Here is a 25,355-nt window from a genome sequence, read left to right on the forward strand (position 1 = left end):
TGTGTAAAAATGGATATCAAGAACATATTTGTGCTGAGTTGATGTGACATCAGGTAAACATGAATGTTTACCTAATCATATAAGTGACACTAAGTGGGATCCCAGAAGGACTTTGTGCAGTCACATACTACACAGTGTAGTTACTCCACACCTGAGTCCAAAATCAAGGGCTCCACCAGTTCTGATACTACATGTGTAATAGGGACAGGTGGAGCTCTATACCCAGTTCTAAAAGCAGAATCAGGCTTTAAACATCAAAACACTTCAGAAGTGTACTTTGAAGACTGCCATTGTATAACCCTGAAGCAATAAGAGTAGTGCATTAAAGACAATGGGCTGTTTTGATGCAGCAACAGCTCTACCTGCATGAGGGACTTGATACTGCATTAGTACATGGCCTGGTGGGAAGCCAGACCTCTTAAAGCAGCAAGTTCCATTCGTAGGTTTAGCTGTTACACTACTGAGTTTGAGCTGGGGGGGTTCCTCACACAGGTGGCTAGGTAGCGTATGTGTCATCCCTGAAATCCAATAAGGATAGCTCAAACATCTATTATCATTAAAAATAGAAGCAATTCCCTTGTGGGCTAGTAAGATATCATTCTTGTTCACATCTGCGGATAGAAAAAAATGAATGCACAAAGCCCGTGCTACCTGTCATGCATGCATGCATTCTCCTGACTGTCATATACATGGCAATGCTGTACAGGATATTCTTCTGGCTGTGTAACTCCATGTGTATAGTAGTTCTAGTACCACAGTAGTACAGGCATACTTCTTACCTGCATTACCACAACTGGCATACAGGTAGAGCTGTGGCATCAGAAACTTTAGCTAGACTTGGCCAGTCTGCTGAGTCTTTGGGTGGGATTGTGCTTCCTCAGGACTGGATAATGAGATTAATTTCCATAGAATGTCTCAGAATCTCATTACCATGTACAAGAATAGCGATAATCATGGGCATTTAGTACCTTGGCTTTGCAAGGGACTGATTTACACATATTCTGTTCCCTGATGATATCAGTTTTTGAGGTAGAGATGACCTTCACATTTGGGGTAGGGAGGCATGATAGTGGAGACACTCTTATATGCTACCCCAAACCTTTTGGAATCAAACCATTCTCTTTCTCTGTAATAGGCCAAAAATATTGAGAAGGTTAAAATGACACATTTTCTCAGTATGGAGATGAATAGCTATCTTGTATTCCCCAAACCACAATCTAAATACAGTTTCTAGAAAAATATGCTCCATTTATGTCTAATGGCTTCTGAAATATGTCTTTAATACATATATAAAATATGTAACAATTAAAGGTCTATTGGGGCATAATAATTTGCAGAATTGCACAAAATGTTGACAGATATATTATTACTCTTCAGAGTAAGAAATGCAATATATATTCAGACGGCATTCGTACTGAGCTGGAATTATATCAGAAGTAAAATACATATGTTTACCCATGCATCTGTATTTTCTGTCCTTGGAACTGTGCCACAACAAATAAATAAACAAATATATATATATATATATATATATATATATATATATATATATATATATATATACTCATGCATACACACGCACACATGTATGTATATATATATATATATATATATATATATATATATATATATATATATATATATATACTCATGCATACACACACACACACACACACACACATATATATATATATATATATATATATATATATATATATACACACACAAACACACACACATATATATATATATATATATATATATATATATATATATATATATATATATATATATATATATATAAAATCAAGGGATTAAAAATGAAGTCAAAATATCTTGTGCAACTTTAACACCTGTAAGCTTTCACATTTTGAAGGACAGTAAATGCACTGAGTACCTAAATGCTCAAGTGTAATATACTCAGTTGTTTTCTGCCTGTAATACCAACCAGTTTTGGTTAACTTTTGTTCCCGCTTTACTTAAGGGTTTTGGTTACAAAAGCATTTTGGCATATTCTAGTGAAATATTGAAGTTGTAGTGGTACAGTTTCATAATGTATATCTTGAGACTACACTTCTAGCTTTTTATGGGGAAGAGCAACCCATCTTGGGCTTTAATGAAAACATTTTTATTTTAAAAAGATTGAAAAATGTCACTTCTCCCTTCTGCACAGAAATGCACAGTGCTTTCAGATTTGATACTGTAACAACATTATATGGTTTTGGTAGTTATTATATTTGTTATCCTAAGGAAAACTAGCATTTGATTTAAACAGTTTTTTTCAAAACATTGCTATTTGGCAGTTTTAAATATATATTCTGATCTTAATTTTATTCTCTAACAAATGGCCACATCTCTGTAGTTTTTAGAAATTTTAACATTTTCAAAGCAAGACACTTATTCTCAGCAATCTGTTATACAATGCACATGATAAGTATTAAATTCAAGAAAATGGCAGCATACTGTATATGAGGATGTCACTCTGTACCCAGTGAAACATTGCTATAACATTTTAGATAAAACAAACAATTTTTAACAAATGACTATTTTTAGATTTATTATACCAAAACAATAAAGATGCAATTCTGATAAATACTAAGAATGTCAGACAGTACATCTTGGTAGTATTTGTTGTGAATCCCATACCCTTCAGTCTTATGACTATATTGTCCACACTTGTGGTCTCTACCATTATGGAGCTATAGCGCTCAGTATGAAATTTTGTAGCAGAAATGTAATTACACCTGACATTGGAATGCAGTAAATCTCAGACATAATACACACAGCTTCATTTTCATGTTAACTGTTTTTATTTCTTGCATGTCTATACAGGAATGCTGACATGTTTACAATGACAAGAAATGCTAAGTGTATTGAGAAAAGTATATTTTAGCTCTGATGTTATTCAAACACAGTATAAATATATTTTAGGCATGTACTGCATTCCTCACCCTGAGCAGAAGATTTTTGCCTATTCTTAGTCAAACCAAATATAATGGATTTTTGCAGACTGTCACATTTGAAATTCTTGTGCAGTCTTGCATTTTGTGACTGCATGCATGAAGAAATACTCCAGACTTTTTTTTTACGTTTGTATTGGATTTTCAGTTTGTAAAATAATCACAACAATATTTACAATTAGAGATTTGTTAACATAATAAATGAAAAAATCAACTAAACTTCACACATAAAAGAAAAAAAAAAACAACTATTTACAGGTATGTCCATTAACCATCAAATCATTCAAGTTAATAGACATTACATTAAATCTAAAATGCAATTATTTTTGCTTGTCAAGCAGATCTATGAGTTTTGTCCATGCATTGTAGCAAGAGGTAATCCTGGTTGTTCTTGGCTTAATTGTAATGATTTCCTGGTGACAGACCTCAGCTGCAATATTTATAAATTCTTTGAAGGAGGGTGTAGGTACTTCCAATTCTAAATCCTTTCTCACTATAGATAGTATAGACCACAAAATGCAATATTTCATTTTTTAACACACCTAGGATTGGGAGTGTTAAAAAGGATTAGTGATTTAGAGAAAACAAATTTATCTCCAAAAAAGCATGTAAAAAAAGAGATTAATGTTATTCCAATAAGGTGTTAAGACAGTACAGTAAAAAAAAACATGTTGCCAATCTGCTTTAAGTTCTTGTTTACATCTCCAACAAACTTGTTTCTGCTTGAGCATTAATTCAATTTTATGTGGGGTGAAGAAAGATCTATGCAAAAATTTCCAAGTAAAGAGATTCCATTTAAGAGATGAAGTTGTATGTTTCGAAGATATTAGAATTCATTTTTTTTTATCTTCACTTGGAGATCTATTCTTAATTTGTGTAAAATAGTTCCAATAATTGTCATTGCAACTTTGTTTCTCTCCTCACAACTCTATATAATTTAGATAAGAGACCCTGTCCCAATGTATTTTCTTGCATTAAGAATATTAGATATTCAGTTAATTTGGGGGTTTGATCTCTTATCTTTGGTTGCATTAACTTAATTTCCCCTTCTACATGTTGCCTGCAGAATTATACATCTAGCCAAATGTCTTTATCTAAATTATATTTGTTCTTAATATAATCAACAGAATGCAACTTTTCATATTTCATTAATTGAAACCAATATAGCAGATTCTTCTCTTTAAATGTGGTCATTTATTTACTTATTTGATATTTATTAACCAGGTTAGTCTGACTGGGCAGCATCCCTTTTTCAGCGGAGGGCCAAGGAGAACATCTCCAAGTAGTAAATGTTACAGAAGGTATCAAACAACAGAGTATACAAAAACATTTGGAGTTAACCATTATAACAAAATAGTCAGATAAAAAAACAAACAAAAAAAACATGTATACTGACTTAAAACATGTTAGACTTCAGAATCTACATACAGTAGTAAGAAGAAAAATTAATAATGGTCACATGCATGTAAAAAGTAAAGTGAACAAATGAATTAAAAATGTATACTATATGCAGGCGATAATTCCAAGGCACAGATAATTATCCACAGTCTACAGTGGTGTAGGCTGTGAGAAAAAACTGACAATTAGTAGAAATTGTAAGAGATAGCAAAGAGATGGTTGCTGGAGGAGTATAGGAGGAGGGGAAGAGAGGGTTAAGTTGTGTCATTGCATAGGCACGACCATGATTTATGAAGGGTATACTTTAGCACTGATTTAAAAAAGTTAGGGTTTGGGATCGATCTAACACTAAGTAATAGTTTATTCCAGGCATTAGCCATTGAGTAGCTGTAGAAGAGTTTGTCAATACTTTTGTTGGGCACATATACTTCAGAAGATTCTTTTGAGAGCTACAGAGGGCACAATTGAAAGTGTAGGGATGGATGAGGGTAGAGAGAAGGAGTCATATGAAGCTGGGCTAGGAGGATTTGATGACGAAATTCCAGCCACTGCAACTTTTTGAGGCAAGGAAGTGGTGAGAGTGGTAGGGGAGGTTGGAGGCAAATCTTCTAATTTTATTATATGTGAGTTCCAGTTTAGACAGAAGGTTGATTGGAGATGTGTAAGAATAGGGACAGCATTGAGTAGGGTGGGGAGTAGAAAAGCTTGTACAAGGGAGAGTCTAGAATCTTTTGTGAGGAATTTGTTATGCCTGTATAGCAGACCTAACTTTTGATGAGTCTTTTTAATTTACCGCTGAATATAGAGATCAAACTTTAGCTGATCATCAATAATAACTCCTAGGAGTTTTGTGTGTGATTCAACAGGGATGATAGAGTTGTTTATGGAGTAGACAGTCATTTTGTGATGATGGAGAGATTTAGGGAGGAATAGGAGAAGTTTAGTTTTCTTAGGGTTAAGTAGAAGTTGTTTGGAAGTTAACCATTTTTCAATTGAGTGCAGAGATTCTTGGGTGAGGGTGTGAGGATGGGAGATATTGTTGGAGCAGAATATGATTGTGGAATCATCATCATATTGTATAACTGAAAAGAGTGGAGATCATTAATAAAGATATTAAATAATAGGGGTCCAAGGATGGAAGCTTGGGGTACCCCTGTTTGTACAGGTTACAAGGGAGACAAGTTAGACTGCCAACCAAGTTAGACTGCCATTTAACTGCTTGGAATATTTTAGATTGGTAGCTGGAGAACCAAGAAAGTGCAGAGTTGGAGACATTAAAGGTAGTAAATTTGGATAGAATCAGTCTGTGGAAAACAGTGTCATATGCTTTGGAGAGGTCAAGAAACAGACACAAGACTCACTTATTGTTATTCCGAGAGCTTGCAAAAGAGTTTGTGAAGGATGTTAGATCAGTAGCTGTACTGTGTTTGGAGCAAAAAAACATGCTCTGGGGGGGGGGGGGGGGGGTAAGGGGATTTTGTAGCAGAAGGTGATCAAATTGCTGTTCATGAATGCATTTTTTCTAGATTTTTTGACAGGGGAGATAGAATGGCAATTGGCCTAAAATTTGAGGGTTTAATAGAAATGCCACCTTTGTGTAAGGGTATGACAGAATTTTTTCCAGATGTCAGGTACAATGTTTTCCTTGATGAATCTATTTACTAATATGGAGATGGGTTAAGTGATAGAATTGGCAGCAATTTTTAGGAACTGAGGAGGAAGATTGTTGACTGATGGAGAACACATTTTAAGTTTGCTTAGAGGTGATTTGATACTAGTTGTAGGGATGGGTTTAAAAGAAAAAGAGGTTGTTTGAGTAGATGGAGGGGAAGTGGTGTAGTATTAGTGTCATTTCTGGCTAGATTACAGATAGAGTCAATGAAGAAGGAATTTAGAAAAGTAGCAGTTTCAGCAGGAGAGCTATTCGGGCAAGAGTTGTATGAGGAGGATGTAGCAGATTGGCAGATTTTTGGGTGGTTGGAGTGCAGATTGCTTAGTGGGTTTTGAAAAAAGTTTTGCTTGTCCAGGGTGACCCTTTTTTTAGTTATATTACAGAGCTCTCTGTCGTTTTGAAGGGGTCTATATTGGATGATCGAACTTTCAAAAGTTTGACTGTCATATGGCCGACACCATATGATAGAATTTTTGAAAGTTCGAACATTACTTTTAACGGAGATCTCTGTACAGTGCAGAATGGGAAGATTTCCCTTTTCTGCTCTGTAGTGCGATCTCAGAGTTGGTATATTTAAAGAGTGGGGGGTGCAGGGGGCTTGCCCCCCTGCTTAAAACGTTCAGGTAGGTTATTTGTGTAGTTTATTTTTTTAATTAGATTTTCAAACTTTTAAGTTCGATCATATGGTGTCGATCATATGACACTTGAACTTTTGTAAGTTTGATTATCTAATGTAGACCCGTTTTGAAAATCAGTTGAAGATTTTTTTTTCCATTTTTACATACATAATCTCTCTAGTTCATAAGGATTTGAGTAGCTTTTGTTAACCAGGGAGTGAAATGACTTTGGATTCCTGATGGGGCACAGGGAGTTTAGTACATCTAGAAATATTTTGTTAAATGTCATGACTGCATCCTCCTGGGGGGAGGTTATACAGGAAGGACCAATTAATTGAGCAGAGCATGTGGCATGGGTTAAAATTAGAGAGTTATGGCAGTCCTTGTATTGCTGAAGTTTGTGAGTTAGGGAGAGTGTCTAAGTATGAAGGTGGGATGGTGGTCACTTAGGGTATCAGGTAGGGGGATGTGATTGCGATTAGGGTTGGAGGTGAGGACACAGTCTAGAGTTGAGCCAGGGTTGGATTGCTTATTTAGATGAGTAGGGGTAGTGATTAGCTGGAGAAACCATAGTTGTTTCTAGAGGTGTTTGGAGAGTCGGGTGTCAATGGCACTCTAGTCAATATTAACATCACCCAAGATTACTGTTTCATAAGAGAGAATTTGAAAGATTCAGGAGAGAAGGAGATCCAGAATAGGGATGTTATTATCTGGGAGGATGTAAATAGAAGCAATAGCGAGTTTCTTGTGATTGTTCAGTTTAGAATTGACAATGAGTACTTCAGCAGGGTAGACGTTTAGGGGAGAGATTGATAGAAGGTTTCTAACTTTGAGGTGGAGATGTTATTTTGGATTTATGCTGAAGGAAATACAAGAAAAATCCATGCTTTATATGCCAGGTTTCTATATATACATTTTTTTAAAAGTATTTAATATAGTAGAAATGAAATAGGAGTCACTTGTTTGGTGACTTTTTCCTATAAGGTAATCCTTTAATAACCAATGTAGACTGTTATTTAGTATGAGATAATTATTAGAATATCTGTTATGTTTAGAGTTTATAAAAAAAAGATTTCTTAAAAAACTCTTTCCACCTTGCTGTGAAATTGTTATTAATCCAAAGATATATTGTTTTCAAACTGATGATAATGAATATAATTCTAGATCTGGTAGCCCTATCCCTCCTGCTGCCCACCCTCTCAAATGATGGTTTAAAGCAATTATCCAGACTTTTTGATATGTCCTAGTATACATTTTAGAAAGGTCTACTTGAACAGATAAGTGTATATTACATTTAGATTGTCATGTCTTTCCAACTAAAGTATTCCACTACCTTAGGCACAGTATTTGTAGAAATACTATAAACATTTCAATCAGCTGGTAGAATAATGCCAATAGTTAGTAGCAAATTCAAGAGCTTTTCCTTTTTAATTACCATCCCCATCCATGCAGGACCCTGCCCAATTACACTAGTACCTGTACCTTGTCAGCCTATTTGTCCTATGGAAGGAAAAGCTGAGCATCCCTGAGCTAGACGAGAACTCCATGGCTCATTTGATCCTGCCCGCAAAGCCCTATGAGTCCATCTCTTGAGACTGTGGTTGTAAGGAGCAAGCTAACTGTGAGTCCAGCAGAGTTTCCCACCCTTCCTGCCCCTAGCTACTTTCAGGCTTGCTACATTTGCCTTGTTAGGGACACAAGATGCACATGTTTACACATATGCCTCCTGTTTCCCTAGCTCAGCAGGGATGTCGCTGACTGATGCAGCACGAGCCAACACAGCCTATTTAGGCAGCTGGTACATGCAGCCACAGCTGGGTGTCACCATTGTCATGGGTCTATCAACCTCCCTTCCCCAGGATAACTGAGCTGGCATTGGCATCCTCCCACACCCAGTCGTCAGACGCCCATGCTGCTAAATGAACACTAGTCACTTGAGCCATAGTCAGTGCGTCATCCGTCTATACCACAGAACCAGGCAAGTAATTATTTTTTCATTGTGTGTGTAATAGCATAGCAGAGTAGTATAATGATACACAGCTAGGAGTTCATCATTTATTATAGTGCTCCCAACACTGAACTAGTAAAATACATGGTGACCTATCTTAGCTATACATAACTACTCTGTATTGTGGAAATACTTGTATTTATATATGACCAGAGAAGTTGTAGTCCATCGCAGATAAACATCAGTTGGACTTTATCATTCTTGCTTGCCTTGATGGATGAACTGGCACAGACAGCAGTAAAAATGTGTACTAGCTACTACATTTCATGCCATTGCAAACTAGCAGTGGGGTGCTTTTGCACATTTATCTCTACAATCTCCAAGGTGGCAGACATGCATTCAAACTGTGATTTTTTCACTGGTGATTCCTCAGGCACGTGCCCCAGAAACAGAGATTACACCTGGTAGTGGAGATGACAAATAGCACAAACAAAAGACCCATGCCGTTGAATGATTTCATTCATTGATATCACCTTCCTTATTATTCCAGTGTCAGGCATGATGGCTCCAACAAATCTTCCCCTGCGTGTGAGCATTGTCAGTCTCGATTTGAAAAGACAATGAAAAGAATATATATCAATGAGGTATTTTGTAGAAGTGTAAAACAGCAGCTTCTAACATAATGCGATCATATGTTCCTACTGCAACTGTAGTCAGTTGAAGAGTTGTGGAAAACAGTGAGGTGCACTGGGTTTACTGTACACATGCAGAGTACTGTGATTTTAGAACGCTTTTTTCAATGAAAACAGTAGATGCAGAATAGTTGCAGTACCAACTTCAAGGCTGAGAGAGAGAGTGTGTCAGATTTCTGAATTTGTTGCTACTCTGATTTAATGAGTGAACCTCATTATATGGCTGTGCAGAAAAGTGTACTTAATGGATCTTTGTAATGAAAGCTGGGATAGTGCTTGCATCTAAAGTGCAAGCTAGTGAGACTGTAGAAATATTGCAGGCCATTTCACCCATGATACCAAATGCCTTACATTAGATACCCATAATTACAACTGGAGTGTCATTCTGCCATGGAGACTCTTCATGTGGCTGCTAGTATAGCAGCTGGATTTGTGGTCCTAGGCTGCACACACATGTGAATCCAGTCACTTAAAGGTAATGATGGTCAGCTGTATATCAGCTGCAATGGATCACTGTAGCAAGAATATCTGGTTATTGGTCAGTGCCAGTGGTGTGATCACAAACCTCAGTGTCCATCACGCTGGTAGTGTACATAGTATATACACTTGACAGACTAGTGGCATATGTGCATATACCTGCTAGGTACATATCACAATTGGTGAATATAAAATACTGTCAGCAAAAACAAATTAGTTAGAAAACAGTGACTAATATGATTCAATTCATTCATTCTGCTGGGCATTATACCTTTCAACTCTTTCTAATTTTGACTCGTATTTTAGCTCTGTCCCTACCTGTTAATTTCTCCTTAAATGGGTGACCTTTTGAGAAAGGGTAGTGAATTATACTTAAATTAGTTATAAGACTTCTTTTACTTCAGATAATGGGTATTAATTCACATTTTCTTATTTTGCCAATGACTCAAGTTAATAGTAGTAATATTTTAAAAGTGTCCCCGATTACTTCTGGATTTGTGCCTGATTCTGTCGAGATTTGTCCCTGAGAACTATGCTGGATGTCCTACAACTATGGCTGATGAAACACACAAGACATTTGAAAAGAGGTGAATGAAGCATACAGACTTGCCACTCTGTGCCCAGATGTTGAGTACTATGGAGTGGATATTTGGTCAGCACGAGCAGTGTTTCTAGAATCTGGACTCCTAAGATGGGACACTTTAGTACACTACACGCAAAGTTAGCTACAACATAGGTTCATAGGTTCATAGGTAGGTACTAGGCTATTGGCCCTAGGGCCTATACAAGCCTAGCTAAAAAGGTACCCTGGCTTTCGCCACCCAAGAAAATTATTTTCCTGTGCCCCTATCAAGCAGAACCACAGAAGTAATCCCCAGGGTGAATTTCTTATTACCCATCCAATCATCGAGATTTTTCTTGAAGAGTGCTAATGAGGAGCTCTGTTTGACATATATAGGTAGTCTGTTCCAGAGTATGGGAAGTCTCTGGGACAGGAATCTATCCCTCCAGCATGTTCTGTTTATTGTGGTGACAATGTTTAGGTCCCTAGAGCGTGTAGCTCAGAGGGATTGGGATTTCTTTAAGTGGAGCATGTCCAACAGCTTTGGGATTGACATAGCTTTGAATGTTAGGCAGAGATCACCTCTGAGTAGGTTATATGCGACGGAGTAAAACTGGAGTTTTTTGAGTCGGTCTGTGTAGGGCATTTGTTTGAGGCCAGTAATCCTCTTTGTTAGGTATATCTGTGGCCTTTCCAATTGTTGTAGATGTCTTGTGAGGTACATACCAAAAGGAGCATTGTACTCTATAATTGGTCTAATGAGTGATGAGTAGAGGGAAACAATGACCTCTTTTTTTCTGGATGAGAAACTTTTTGTGATGAGGTGTGCCACGTAGAAGGATTTCCTGACCACTGTGGCGATGTGATTATCAAAGGAGACAATACTGTCCACCTGTGTCCCAAGGTCTCTTATCACACTTTCGGTGTTAAGTAGACTACCGCCTATGTGGTAGTTCATAGGTACAGAGTTTTTACCAAAGGGGATGACAGTGCACTTTTTGGCATTGAGCTTGAGACCATGGTTTTGACACCAGGCATCTGTCTCAGTGAAGCCCTTTTGTAGGATGTCCACATCATTAGGTGTTTCGATTATGGCTCCTAGTTTGCAGTCATCTGCAAATTTAGTTAGCCAAAGACCTTCTGTGTTAGCCTGTACTTCAGGGAAGTAGATAGCAAACAGGAGAGGACCCAGGACTGAAGCCTGTGGTACTCCACTTGTCACTGGTCTGAAGTCTGATTTGGAGTCTGCTACATTCACAGTGTGGGTTCTGTCAGTAAGCCAGTTGGCAATCCATCTTGTGACATAGGGATTTATACTTAGTTTAGTGAGTTTATCTATAATTCCAGAGTGGGGGATGGTGTTGAATGCCTTGGCGACCTCTAGATAGGCTGTGTGAACCACCTTACCCTCATATATGGCTTTGGTGACTGCTTCAAAGAAGTCTATCAGGTTTAGGAGACATGATCTGCCTTTTACAAACCCAAACTCTGTGGAGTCCAGAGTTTGAAGATCTCCAGTGTCTTTGTTTATGAGTTCCATGATGATAATACGTTCCATGGCCTTGCAGACCAGGCTCATCAGGCTAATGGGGCAGTAGTTCCCAGGGTCTGTTGTGCCCCCCCCTTTGTGGAGTGGGATAAACGTTGTGGTGAGCCATTCAATGGGCACAAAGCCTGAGGTGAGGCTATGATTGAACATGGTACTTAGGTGGGATGCCAATTCATTCTGTAGTTCATGTAAAAGGCAGCCTGGGATGTTGTCAGGTCCCATGGATGCTGTGTTCTTTGCTTTAGAGAGTGAAGTTTTTACCTGTGCAGCCGTGATTACAGGAACTTTGCATTCTTCCAGTATAAAGATGGGCTCAAGTTAGCACTGAACCTATCTGCCAGGATGATGGCAATATCAGTTGGTTCTTTATATTTAGTGTCATTGTGTTGTAACTCAGAGCAGATCTGAGTGTTGCCATTGAGATTCTTGACATAGCTATAGAATGCTTTGTGGTTGTCTTTAGAATCAGTGGCAATTTTGTTTTCATATTGAATGAATACAACTAGAACTTGAGAATTACTTATTCATGTATGCTAGGGTAGAACTAGCTGACACATACTATAGTGTTCATAATGTATTTTATATTAGAAATGTTATGCCATAATTTTTCTAACATTAAGGACTGTTGCTTTTGCCTTCCCCATTGTGTGGAGTTAAGAAATGAGCAAACACAGGTCTCTGCATAAATGTGAAAATTTTAATATTTCTATTGATTCACCTTCCTTTGCACAAACACAGTAAGTGGCAAGGCATGGCCATCAGCACTCTGGACAGTACTGTGTAAAAAATAGACCAGCTGCCTAGCTTTCCCTGTGGCAGCAGGTGTAAAAGCAGCACGTTCAGATTTTTAACACAGATGATGCAGGGATCAAATCCAGCTCAGTCTAATATGTTCATAGGTTCATAGGATGATACCAAGCTATCTGCCCTAGGGCATTTATAAGCCTAGCCAGAGTGTGTTTGGCTTTCGCCATCCTTTTAGATTAGTTGACTGTGCCTCTGTATAGTAGGTCACAGAAGGTAGCCCTTTTAAGGTTAGTTTACTGTACCTCTGTCAAGCAGGGACACAGAAGAAAACATCCTAGTTTGTAGCATGCTGTGCAATGTGTTGATGTGTTGCACTTGTTAGCACAGGCCACAGTCTGGTGTGTAATCTATATTACTAGATAGTAGGGAGCAGCAAACAGTATAACCATGCCTGTCATAATATACTATGCAGGATGTCTGCATGGATTTTTTTTAACCCATAGCATAGTCCTACCACCCAGTATTTCATCTGGGCTGTCATTTCTGAAGAGGATGTCTGGGACATACAGAAGATAGGCAGGTAGACTTTATTCAGCTGTAAGTACCTAGTCTTCTGTGTTTCTCCTTCCTAAACTTGCATGTCCATGATGATCATACCAAGTCTTGTTAGAATGTAGACCAGGGTGTCCAACCTATTGGCTTGCCTGGGTCGCATTGAATGAAGAGGAATTGTCTTGGGGCCGCCTATAAAATATATAATATAGTTAACTGTTTTGCTGCTGTGTGTGACCAAAGTCAACCTCCTGGCTCCACTCTAGGTACATTCAAGCAAAAAATGTAATAAAGAATACCTAATTACAAGGTTTAAAATAATGAAAATAAAAGACCATGGTTACATTACTTTATTTCTTTCACATCACATAGCCAGGAACTTGCATATGATCTTACTTCAGTTTACCAAGGCACACTGTACTCATGCAAGAGTAGAGTTTGTTTCAACAACAAAATGTTGACAAACCATTCTAATGTATCTTGACTAGCCCTGCAAAAAAAATAAGGTTAAAAAAAAAAAAATTCATCCCCCAAATGACCCCCCCCCCCAGGAACACACATACCTGGTATCTCTTCGACATGTGCCAGGATGTTATATTTAAGAGGTTCTCTGGTTGTGCCTTCTATGTGGAGTCTGCATGTCCTCCTTGTGGTCATGTGAGTTTCCTCCAGGTGCTCCAGTTCCTCCCACATACCAAAGACATGTTGTAGGTGGATTAGACACTCCAAATTGGCCCTAGGCATGAGTGCGTGTGTGACCCTTCTGTCAAAGGTTGGGTGCTGGGCTGGCAACTCAACACCATAAAAACTACACTGCCAATCATGAGCAGACAGGTGATCCACTGTGGTGACCCCTAACCAGGAAAAGCTGAAAGAAGAAGAAGAAATCAGGAGCCCTCAAAACACATTACCTCCCTATTTCTGGTTAACCCTGCCAGGATATTATATTAAAAAAAAGAAAGGCATCAGCAGCTCCCAAAACACACAGACTGCTAGTGTCTGGTTGACTCTGCCAGTGTATTATGATATAAAAAGAAAATCCTCAACAGTTCCCAAAACACATTACCTCCCTACATCTGGTTAGACTTGAAATGTATATAAGCAGCATAAAATTATGAAAAATAAATACACTGATACACCCACATTTGTTTCAGAAAATGTATGGTAACACAAATCCTAATAATCAACTAAAATATGCTCCTATTTTGAGCCTTTGTCCCCCTTTTATTTTAGGATTTTAGGTTTATCCAGATACTTGAGCTAAGAGTCAAGAAAGCATGCCTTTCAACTATCCAGATTTTACAGAATGTCCAGATTTTTGGCTTGTATGTTTGGCCCCAACTGATAAAATGTGTAGTTTTCTGGCAAATGACTGGAAATTTCAGTCAATAATGACAGGCATTTGAGTTTCAGACTTCATATTTCAGCTAATACATGTTAATGGAAACCTTGTTGTTCCAGCAAATTTCTAAGATTATAAGAGCAATATTAAAAATCTGTCCTTATTTTTGGTCGTTTGTCCCGTTATTTGTGGCTCTGTCCAGATTTCTTGTGCCGAGATGTTGAGAGATATGAGGTATGCAAACCTGTGATGCTGCTGCTGCCAGGGATTGCTCTCACTCCACACACACACACACACACACACACACACACACACACACACACACACACACACACACACACACACACACACACACACAGTCTCTTCTGCTTTCATGCACACATTCACTCATCCATGCAGGCAAAAACATACACACACATTTTTTTCGGTTTCATTTATTTTTAATTTACAGTCACTAAACAGCAAGTGTAAAATAGCGAGTGTAAAATAATGGAAGCTGAAAACACTGGAACCACCACGATGTTTAAAATCAAACAATTCTGTTTAATTAGAGTGTAAAATAATGGCTTGATCAAGCTCACTATTCACTCTCTCACACACACACACACACACACACACACACACACACACACACACACACACACACACACACACACACACACACAATCTTTTCTGCTTTCACACACACATACATTCTGTTTTCATACATTCATTCACTAGGGTTGCCACCTTTTCAAATGGTCAAAGAGGGACATTTTTTGGACAAACATCAGATTTTACAGGTCGACACATACCCACGGTCAGTACAAAGGATAGAACTTAACTTTTTTGCCTAAATAAAAGCTTATTCTTGTAGCATTTTAGTTGCTTATTCTGTTTCTTACAATATTTAGGTATTTTAGATACAGAATAACTGTTTTATGCAACTATTACATAAAATATAGGACATAATTATGTCCTACAATCTCAGGAAATTTGCCATTTTTAATATTTTTTGTCAGGACACAACTGCCCAAAGAGGGACTGTCCCTCGCAAAGTGGGACAGGGGGTAACCCTATCATTCACTCACACAAGATCACTCTCTTTCTCTGGCGATCTCTCACACATACAGTCTCCTTTGCTTTCATCCACGCATTCACTCACATGATAGTTCTCACTCTTTCTTGATTTCTCACACACACACACACACACACACACACACACACACACACACACACACACACACCTGCTTTCATACGCACATTCACTCACACATGCAGACAGAAACATAAACACAGTCACACATACATACACACATACAGTCTGGCGCCCAGCATAAAAAGTTTGTTATTCTTTCTGTGTGAACCAGTGGTTGGGGGACCACTGTCATACTGTATAAGGGTGCTGTGGGTTAAAAAGTAGAAATTTTGTTGTGCTGCTGTGGTTAACATTGCTCTCAACAGTTCCCGATTTCACTGAACATCCCTGATTTTACTTCAATGCTTGAGTTTCAGAAGCTCCTTGCTAATGTTAAACCTATTATACTAGCATAGAGTAATGCAGGTACAAATGGTTAAGTAAACCTGTGAGAGGTGACTAACCTGATTGCTGTATCTCCACTCTCTGTCTCACTGTTTCCCTGGCAATTAGAGTGCAGGAAGAGAATGGGAGAGCAAGAGGACTAATCAGCAGCCGCGTCACGTATGTGACAGGCTGCTGACTTCACAGTCCTGGGTCCTAGTGCTTGCCGGATTATACCCCCTCCAGATAAATTACTGTACTGAATTTCTGAGCAGTGAGGTCAAATCATACAACAATGTTAAGTACAGTTTGCAATCCTTTAAGGGCTGCATTACTAGCTGTCCAGGGCTACAAGTGGCCTGTCGGCTACGGGTTGGACACCCCTGATGTAGACTCATACAGTCTGACTATATTATTTACTACAGACTCCATTCATAATATTTACATATTAATCTTGTTCTCCAGATTGGAATATGTTCTGCCTTCAGTTGCCTTATACTCCATGCAGAGAACTTCCATTTTTCAAAAATACCCTCAGTAAGTTATACAGATTCATTAAGCTTTCCAATGCCAAGCTACATTACTGATGTACATTGAAAAGTGCTGTATTCACTCCCAAAGGGCTACCCTACCTACTTGCTAATGGGTTACTAGTTACTGTATTTAGATTTATGCCCTCTTTTTGGCAGTAAAGTCTCCACTGTCATGTACTATTTCCTAGTAAGATCACAGACTTGAAACTGATCATATTTTGAGTTTGGCTCTAATGAAGTAGATTTTTCAAAAAGACTCCTTATCTCTGAGCATTAGACCCCCCCTATACCCTTCACTAGATTTATAATTAAATTATTTCAGTTCTTGGCTCTGTTTTCTGCTTGCAGGTGCGTCACGGATCCATGGTAGTGAAAGTCTACAATTAAAGCCCACTGATCACGGTAACGAGATTATTTTGTTGTTAACGCTTTGATGCTTCGTACTGCTGTTTAATGCTTTTCTTTCTTACACTTTGGCTTCATACTCCTGCCTGTACTTTTGCACACTACACTGATGGCCATCACTTAGGTCCACGATCTTTACTTTGCTGCGTAGACCCTCCTTATTCTTTATTACATAATGTTACTTGTTTTTACATCTTTCCATTGATCATTCCAAGTGACAGGGTATGCAGTCTAGTCCTATGAAATCTTCTGCCCTGTCTTTCTCCATGGATTTTGTGTCACTGATTATACCATGTTGAATTTATTTATTTGCATTTGGTTACAGTGAAGTTCCAAATGGATCATGCAAGATGCCTTTTCAGTGCAGACCCAGGTAGACAAGCCCCAAATTATATTTAGTGAGAGAAAAGCATGCAAAAGTGATCAGAGCCTTTGTGAGTACAAACAACATTTGAACTACATCTATTACAGATTCAACACAGACTAAGTGTCTAGGTGAATATGACAACAGTTGTCAAAGATGCAAAAATAATAAAAAAGGGAATCGCAGCAGAGGAGGTAGTTAGGGTATGCAGTTGCTGAAGGGGGGAGATGAGAACAAGAAGAGAAAGAGCTCAAGCTCTAAATGTTGTCAGAGAACCATACAAAAATGGATAAAAAATTTAGAGGACTGAGTGTAAAAGTGGGAGAAGTTGGGTTATATTAATCTGAATGATTAGAGAAGTTAAGGATTCACATCAGCAGTTATGAAAATAGGAGAATTCTAGAGTTACTGATGAGAGGAGAACTTGGCAGTTGAGAGAAGGAAGTAGAATGTATTAAAACTACTAGATTAGCTTGCAGTTTGTTTAGTTATTGTCATCATAGTTGGGGCGGGGGTTCATAGTCATATAATCTTCTTTATATTTAGCTCAGTTAATGTGACTGCTTATGTGACATAGTCCCATTACTGGTGTGTCTTACAGTTTTTGGAATGTTGTTTTTTTTCCTATTTTTTCAGACTGCATTGCCTCTTACATCTGGCTATTCTCAGCATTGTATATAATCTGCTGCATGATACTATACAAAACATTTTACATAATGCTGTGGAAAACATGTTACATAAAGCTGTTTAAAAAAGTTACACCATTTGTATTGCTTGCTTCAGTTGTACTATGTCTCACTGAGTTGCACTCAGCTGAAGTTTCCATTAAGAAAAACCTATTAACTGAAGTGTCAATAGGTGTAAATAGCAACAAAAATAATTTAGTCCATATGTACCACCCTTCCACTCCCCCATTACTTATATATTTTACTAGCTTTGTAGTTCCACAATTGTTGAGAAAATTGAAAAGCTCCAAAACTTTGAATCACTGCAGCAGAAGGCAGAATACTTGTCAAATTGCAACCTTGTCTGGTTCACAATTAACTGAAGGTAGGGAATTTTTTTTTTTTTGCTTCAAGTCAGAGTGGAAAGGGTCTGTTAAGACAAGGTGACTTAACTGATAGGTAAGCAAATGAATAAATAAATAAATAAATAAAATGTACTGCACATAAACAAGGCACTACATCACAGCACACCAATGTCAGCAGTCATCTGTTAGCACTGGATGTCGCATCTCATGGTAATCAGGGTCCACCACCATATGTCCCCTGGCATTTTCATGCGCTTCAGACCATGACAATGGACAGTTGGACTTCCGCCAGATGTTTCAGGCACATTATGACTATCATAGATGTCTGATGACACCAATCTATCACTCAGCAGCTGCAGAGTATACTTAGACCACACTATACCCATTTTTTTATTTAGCGGACACTCTGCATTGATAATGCACAATGTATTATTTGGTTTTACCACAGAATGTCCAGCAGCAGACTCAATTTCTTCTACAAGAAATGCTGCCATTGTGCTGAATGATGCTGACATATGCAAGACCCTAGCCCAATTTTCCAAATGCCATAGAACACAGTCTGGCTGAGTAACTTCCTCAAGATTTGAACAGAACAATATGCAAATTGAGTCCAAGGGAGTGAAACCCTGAGTAGACAAAGCAGCTTATTAACACCTCATAGCCTTAACTGTCTACACTAACTGCCTGAGCTATGGTCTGCCTTACAACATCTGGCTTTCGGGACATAGCACCCAATCCCTCCCTCTCCCCCAATTTCTACAGAGTCACAGAACCAATCAATCAACAGGATATATTGAAGTTAAAACGTGCACACAAGTAACTCCAGTCAATAATTGCTGAGACACAGAGTTAACAATGCAAGTTCTGGCTGTGAAGTAACTATGCAACACAGAAGTCCTAACCTGGAGTAACAAGGGTGTCCTCATCTGTCATAACTATAGATATTCCTCACCTAAAGAAATGCAGTAATTTATATGCCAAAGTGCAAACTATTACATAGGTTAGTACTAGGCTAACTGCCCTTGTGAGCCTAGCCAATTATCCCTTGTGAGACTCAAACCTGTACCTTGTGTTTGTAAGGCAAACACCTTACCATTAGGCCACCCTCCTAACCCTGGTCATGAAGCTGTAAACTGTGTGAATCATACAACTTTCTACATCTAATACTGCCTTTCAGGCACTGTGAATAAACACGCCTGCATTCTGCCTATGTTTTCTCTCTCTCTCTCTCTCCATTTCCATGCAGGCTCATCACTGTACCACCCATGAGATCGCTGCTCACTATATGGTGGTAGGTATGCTGACCTTTGAATTTTGGGCTTCTAGGGAACACAACTGTGTGTATATTTGGGTCTGTATAAGATGCAATATATGCATAATACTTGTGCAATGTGCATATTAGTAATGCTGCTGTGAACCTACCTGGACAAAATTTCATACTCATACAGAGGATGAAGATCGTCAGCCAAAACTGGTAGCAGGCTGTCTTCATGCATCTGTAAGGATACCATTTAGACCTGGGGTATACTCCTGTATTTCTGGTCATGCATATCGATAAGTCTTTTGCACTGTTGCATAGTGTCATCCCATGGACACCAACTGCCATTATCTTACCCTATATGACCAACCACAGCCTGTTTCTGAAGGCCTTGAGGCCAGCACACTCAAGCAAAATGTTACTATGACTGCTGGGGCCCCACAAACACTCCATTTTCTTTTCTTCTGTGAAACTTTCCTGCCACTGTCATTGAGACTCTAGTCATTTATAGCATAAGCTGTAAGACTTAATGACAGAAAATCCTTGAGGAACTGTGGTGATCTCTGTGTGAAGTTTATAGGCCCAAGCTCCACCATATGTAATGCTATTGATATCAGTTTAAGAAATAACTGCAATGATGTGTTTCACATCCATATGAAGAACTGACACACAGCTGAGTGTAAGCCACCATAATACCAAACCACATAAATAACCCAGTAAGCCATGGACAGCGCAAGACAAGCCATTTCTCTATCCTAATTGCATTGTGTTTGTCTCCATAATAGGCTAAGCACCAGGACTTGATAACTGTGCATGACAGTACTTAACTCACTGGCAACATCTCTGCAAGAGATTAATGTTCATACAGTTATTCTTGTGTACTAAGTTGTTATAAAATTTGTGTCAATTTATCTGGACTGCAGTTGCAAAACGTGGACTCCTACTTCTAATAAATTTGTTTAGGATCAAATTACAGTTCTAAAATTACAAAAGAAAAAAATGACAAGTCATTAGTCTCTCTCTCTCTCTCTCTCTCTCACACACACACACACACACACACACACACACACACACACACACACACACACACACACTCTAACAATAATGTTGTTTGTGACTTGTCCCCAGGAAGGGAATTGCTTTCTTCAGCTGTATAAAATTTTTATTCATCCTCAATTAAGGCTTCAGTTCATATTCTTAAAAACTGTAAAATGATATTTAAAACTGCAGTGACAGCAAAAAAGTTATCATGAATTAGCTAGCTTAAGCCATGCACTTACAATTGACTAGAAATACGAGGCTCTGGGTGCCTTTTGGATATTATATGTTAGTTACAGGGCTGCAGTGTTGTGTAGTTAAAAAAATCTGGCATTGTTTTGCCAACACAAAGAATATTAGGTTGACATAGCAGACACTCTTCTGCTGTGTGAAACAGGTATGCACTTTCAGCCTTCCTCATTTTTTTTTCTCTTTTCCTAGCTTCAAACCTTCCTAAATTCTTAAGCCCTTACACTGACTATGTGATTACCTCAGCCATCGGTATGAAGTGCAGAATATTTCTGTCTTCACTGCATAATCTGCAGATTATCCCTTATTAAGGCACTTCACCAGCTCCCAAGCTTGCAAAGCAAAGACACTGATGGCACATAGGGCAAAAAGCACCAATTACATGAGTTCAATTCCTGAGCTTTTAGACAAGGTAGAACTTTTAGTTACTCCGGGCTACACCATACAGTGACCCCTTGAACTGCATTCTGTATGTTTGTCCCAGGCATTCTACCCCTTTTCCTTGTGCCAATGGACCTTTCTTCAAGTCCCACAAGTCAAGAGAAGTGATTGGAATTGACTTTTTCTCCTTTTTTGTTCTAGTGTTTTTTCATTATAGCCTCCCTCTATCCATTTACACTTTCCCTGGGAGGGACCATGAGGAATGAAATTACACAACATTAAACATTGCAAACATGCACACTTCCAGGCAACACCTTATGTGTTACTTATTTACAAACTGCACTGTTGATGCCTGAGGTTATGCCATTCCTTGATTTCTTCTTACTTGGGACTTTATTGGAAAGCCAACGCCACTCTAGGACAGTTGGTCTGAAATGAAGGGTTCTGAGCCTTTTCAATAGTTGCCTATACAGTGCTTGACTGCTGATATACATGCATGGAGTTATTATATTAGCTGTCTAGTGATTTTATCAGAATCTACTTTCTAAAGATGTAGGGGACCTGCCTTTAATATCTTGCTGTCAGTGATAACTTGATATTCCAGTGTTTCATAATAAGTATCATCATGAAGTAAGTCCATTTCAGCTTTCTCCTCCTGCTGTACTGCTCTGGACTTCAGCTCTCACACTGCAATCTACTTTGTCTGTTTGTCCCAATATCTTTGGCTGTTTAAAACTCTGCCTAAGGATCCCAGCTAATTTATGAGTCACTGTGTCTGTCTGATTTTCTCTATCTGCCTGTCTATCTCCATAACCTTTAACGTGAATCATTCCTCTACCACTATTTTGTTTTCAGTATGTATTTGTATGTGTTTGTATGCATGTATGTATGCATGTTTGTTTGATTTTATTTAGTTAATTATTTAGTTTATTTTACAAATATGTAATTTGAATCAAGATGCCCCTTTCCAATCACAGCAATTTACAGTCAGTACAAACAGAAAGTAATTCAAAATGAAGAAAAGTCATAAGTACAATAATTACAGTTCTTTTGTCATTACGACAGAACTGCATATTAAGAGAGTAGTTACAACACGTAGGAGGAAACTGATCATGTAACATGAGGGACACTAATGACTTAGAAGAATAAATAGGATTTTATTTGTGAAGAAAGTATTTTTAGTGAGTGTGCTTCATGCACAAAGACTAAGACCAGGAGTTCCTGGTTTGGGGTATAAAGCTAGAACATAGTGTATGATTCAGGGCAGGGATTTCCATGGTGCCCTGGCTAAGAGTCAGAGTGAAATTACCAGGCCCTATATTTTGAAGGAAAGCAGTCTAGACGCAGCAGTCTGTAGATACCGGTGGCAGCTAAAAGACTGACTTACAGAAATATAGAAAAGAAACAAATTTTTCTACGGTAAGGCAGTAGGACTTCCTGAATGGGGGGTTATAGTGCAACCTTATGTGCCTGCAGATTAGATTCAGATATCAAGTCTGTACTGTTGGGTTAGTATATAAACTTACCAGTGGGCAGCCTTACTTGGTAAGGAGATTGGTTCTTTTTAGCAATCGAATATAGACTCCATTTTGGTTACACTTTTCAAAACATGTTCAGCGAGGTCATGGAAGGTCATGAAAGGTCAAGCCAAATTCTCAGATTAATGAAGACAGTAACTTTCTATGGTACTGCTATGTGGAACTGATATCAGAAGTTTTGCGCTAATATAGGAGTTCCTTTGTTGTGCCAAAAAGTATGATTCAGGTATCTTAAAGTTCATTCCCTGTCTGTTACAAACAGGAGGTTTAGGATACTGCATACCTTGCCTTTGATAGTCCCATGAGTCTTATTTTAAACCTAAGGTTAGTCCACCTACATATAACATCATGTTTACTTCAGGCAGATGGAGTGATATATGTATTAAAATGTAATGGCCCCAGCATGGATCATTGGTGATCCTGGGATTTGAAGAGAAGAGGTCTACTCATTTTTATTGAAATTCACTTTGCCAGCTGCTGCCAGTCCTTTATAGTGTACTGAATACTGCAGTCAGTGATCATGGTGGTATCCAGAAGCATAGGGGAAATAATAACGACCAAATAACACAGAAATGTGTATCAATATTAAAACACAATGTACTTTCTGCAGGGGAAAGAAGAAGCCTGCATCTCCCACAACCTTAGGCTTTAGTCACTTTTTTCCAAGGTTGTATAATTCTGACGTGGTTACATTTATGTCTGGGCAATGTGTATGGGTGATGGTGGTAGTTGGGGGGGGGGTGCTACCTCACTTGCAAAAGCAATTATCTTTTTTGTGTTTAATGTCTGGAGAGCAGGATAGTGTGCCTTTATTTTTGCAGGTTGATAACATTTTGAATTCTGCTATTTCTGTCGTGGAGTATATAACAGTTATTAGTTTGTAAGCTGGTGATTTTAGCTAAGGCCAAATAGATCTATAGAGAGGGACAGGGGTAGGACTTCACCAGTTTTAACCTGAACGCTTGATCTTCATAGCAGTTTTGGAACCATTGCGTAACCTCTGAATGCTTGCCATGAACCTATATATCAGTAGGTTAATCTTTTGTGAAAGCATGAAACAAATGTGTTTTTGAGACTTACAAACAAAACCTCAATTAGGAAATGGAGTCGTATTTATAACCTCTTCTGCAAAAAGCAGAATGGTGGTAATGCTGTGTCTCTTATAATAGCCATGCTGTCTTTCAGCCATACTCGGGTTACTTTAACCTAGACTTTGGAAAGCAGGGAGATGGGTCTGTGAGATTCAGGTAGCTGTTAGGGGCTGTTCTTAGGGATGAGAATGATGATTGAAGGATTGCAGTGAGACACACTTCTCGATCTCTGTAAAGAATGATTAAGGATATTACAGGCAACAACACTGATAAAGGTATTGTACAGTTTAAGGAATTTGGGGCCAAGCCTATCTGATCCTAGTTATCATATCTGGGAATACTTCTACATCGATGTTAACTTCTATTAAAACTAGGAGTATAAAATAATAAAGCCCACTGGTCAATAACATTTCAAAGTTGTATATTACTACACATAGAATGAGTACTCTAAAATGCAAAAGAACCTGCTAATGACATTAAATTGCTGTGCCAACTAAAAGAAATATGTAATAGCACAAAAATAAAAAAATAACGCAGCTTTCTACATATTTAAACATTTTTCATTATTAATATCACAGAGGCAGTATACATTACTATTTTGTTGTCTGAAAACATATTTTACTACTCGTCTATTGTTTAGCCTTGCAGTATCCTCACATTTAGTAATGATTTGTACTCATTCAAGACCCACCATCTGTTATATCAGTAAACCTTTTTACTCCATTTGAGCTTGAGTCCTTGTAGGAGTATATTATTTTAATGATCCTGACCATAGCTTCTTTACATTTACACCAGTTGCTATGTTTTACATCTGAAATGTTATATTTATTATCCCTGTTTTCCCAAATTTATATGTCATGCTTTTAATAATGCACTGATTTATAATACAAAGCCACACACAAGCACATAGATCTTAAGCATTTAGCAAAACCTCTGCATTTGATTCATGACAAAAGTGTTTAAACCGTAGCTTACAACACTTATGACTTTTTTATTATGATTGTTCCACTTGTTTTTTTGAAAAGCAACTCAAATGTTTTTATTACAATGTTTTTTCCAAGCTACTAGTGACTCACATTGCATGCTAAGTTAAAATCATGATGGAAGTATTTGTCCTTGAAAGGGATTTGAACTCAAAGCTTACAATGTGAAAACATACATTTATTACAGAAAACATATGCAGTTATTCTTTGCTGTAAAATCCAGGATTCAAAGTTATTGATGCATTGCACAGAGCATATTAGCATAGATGGCAGCAACGTGCAGGGTGTGGTTGATTTCAGAAGTGGAGAGAGTCAGGCCACACAGGAAAAGAATAGCAAGGTATGCAGATGGCCACACAATGATATGAAAATGAGGATGAAGGACATGGCTTATGTAAATGATGACATTAAACATGGCAGACTGATTCAGAAATGTATAAAACCATGTCACTGCAGCACAGTACAAAC

The sequence above is a fragment of the Protopterus annectens genome, chromosome 1.part1 (assembly GCF_019279795.1).
Source record: "Protopterus annectens isolate FY-2018-M chromosome 1.part1, PAN1.0, whole genome shotgun sequence".
Lineage (NCBI taxonomy): Eukaryota > Metazoa > Chordata > Ceratodontiformes > Protopteridae > Protopterus > Protopterus annectens.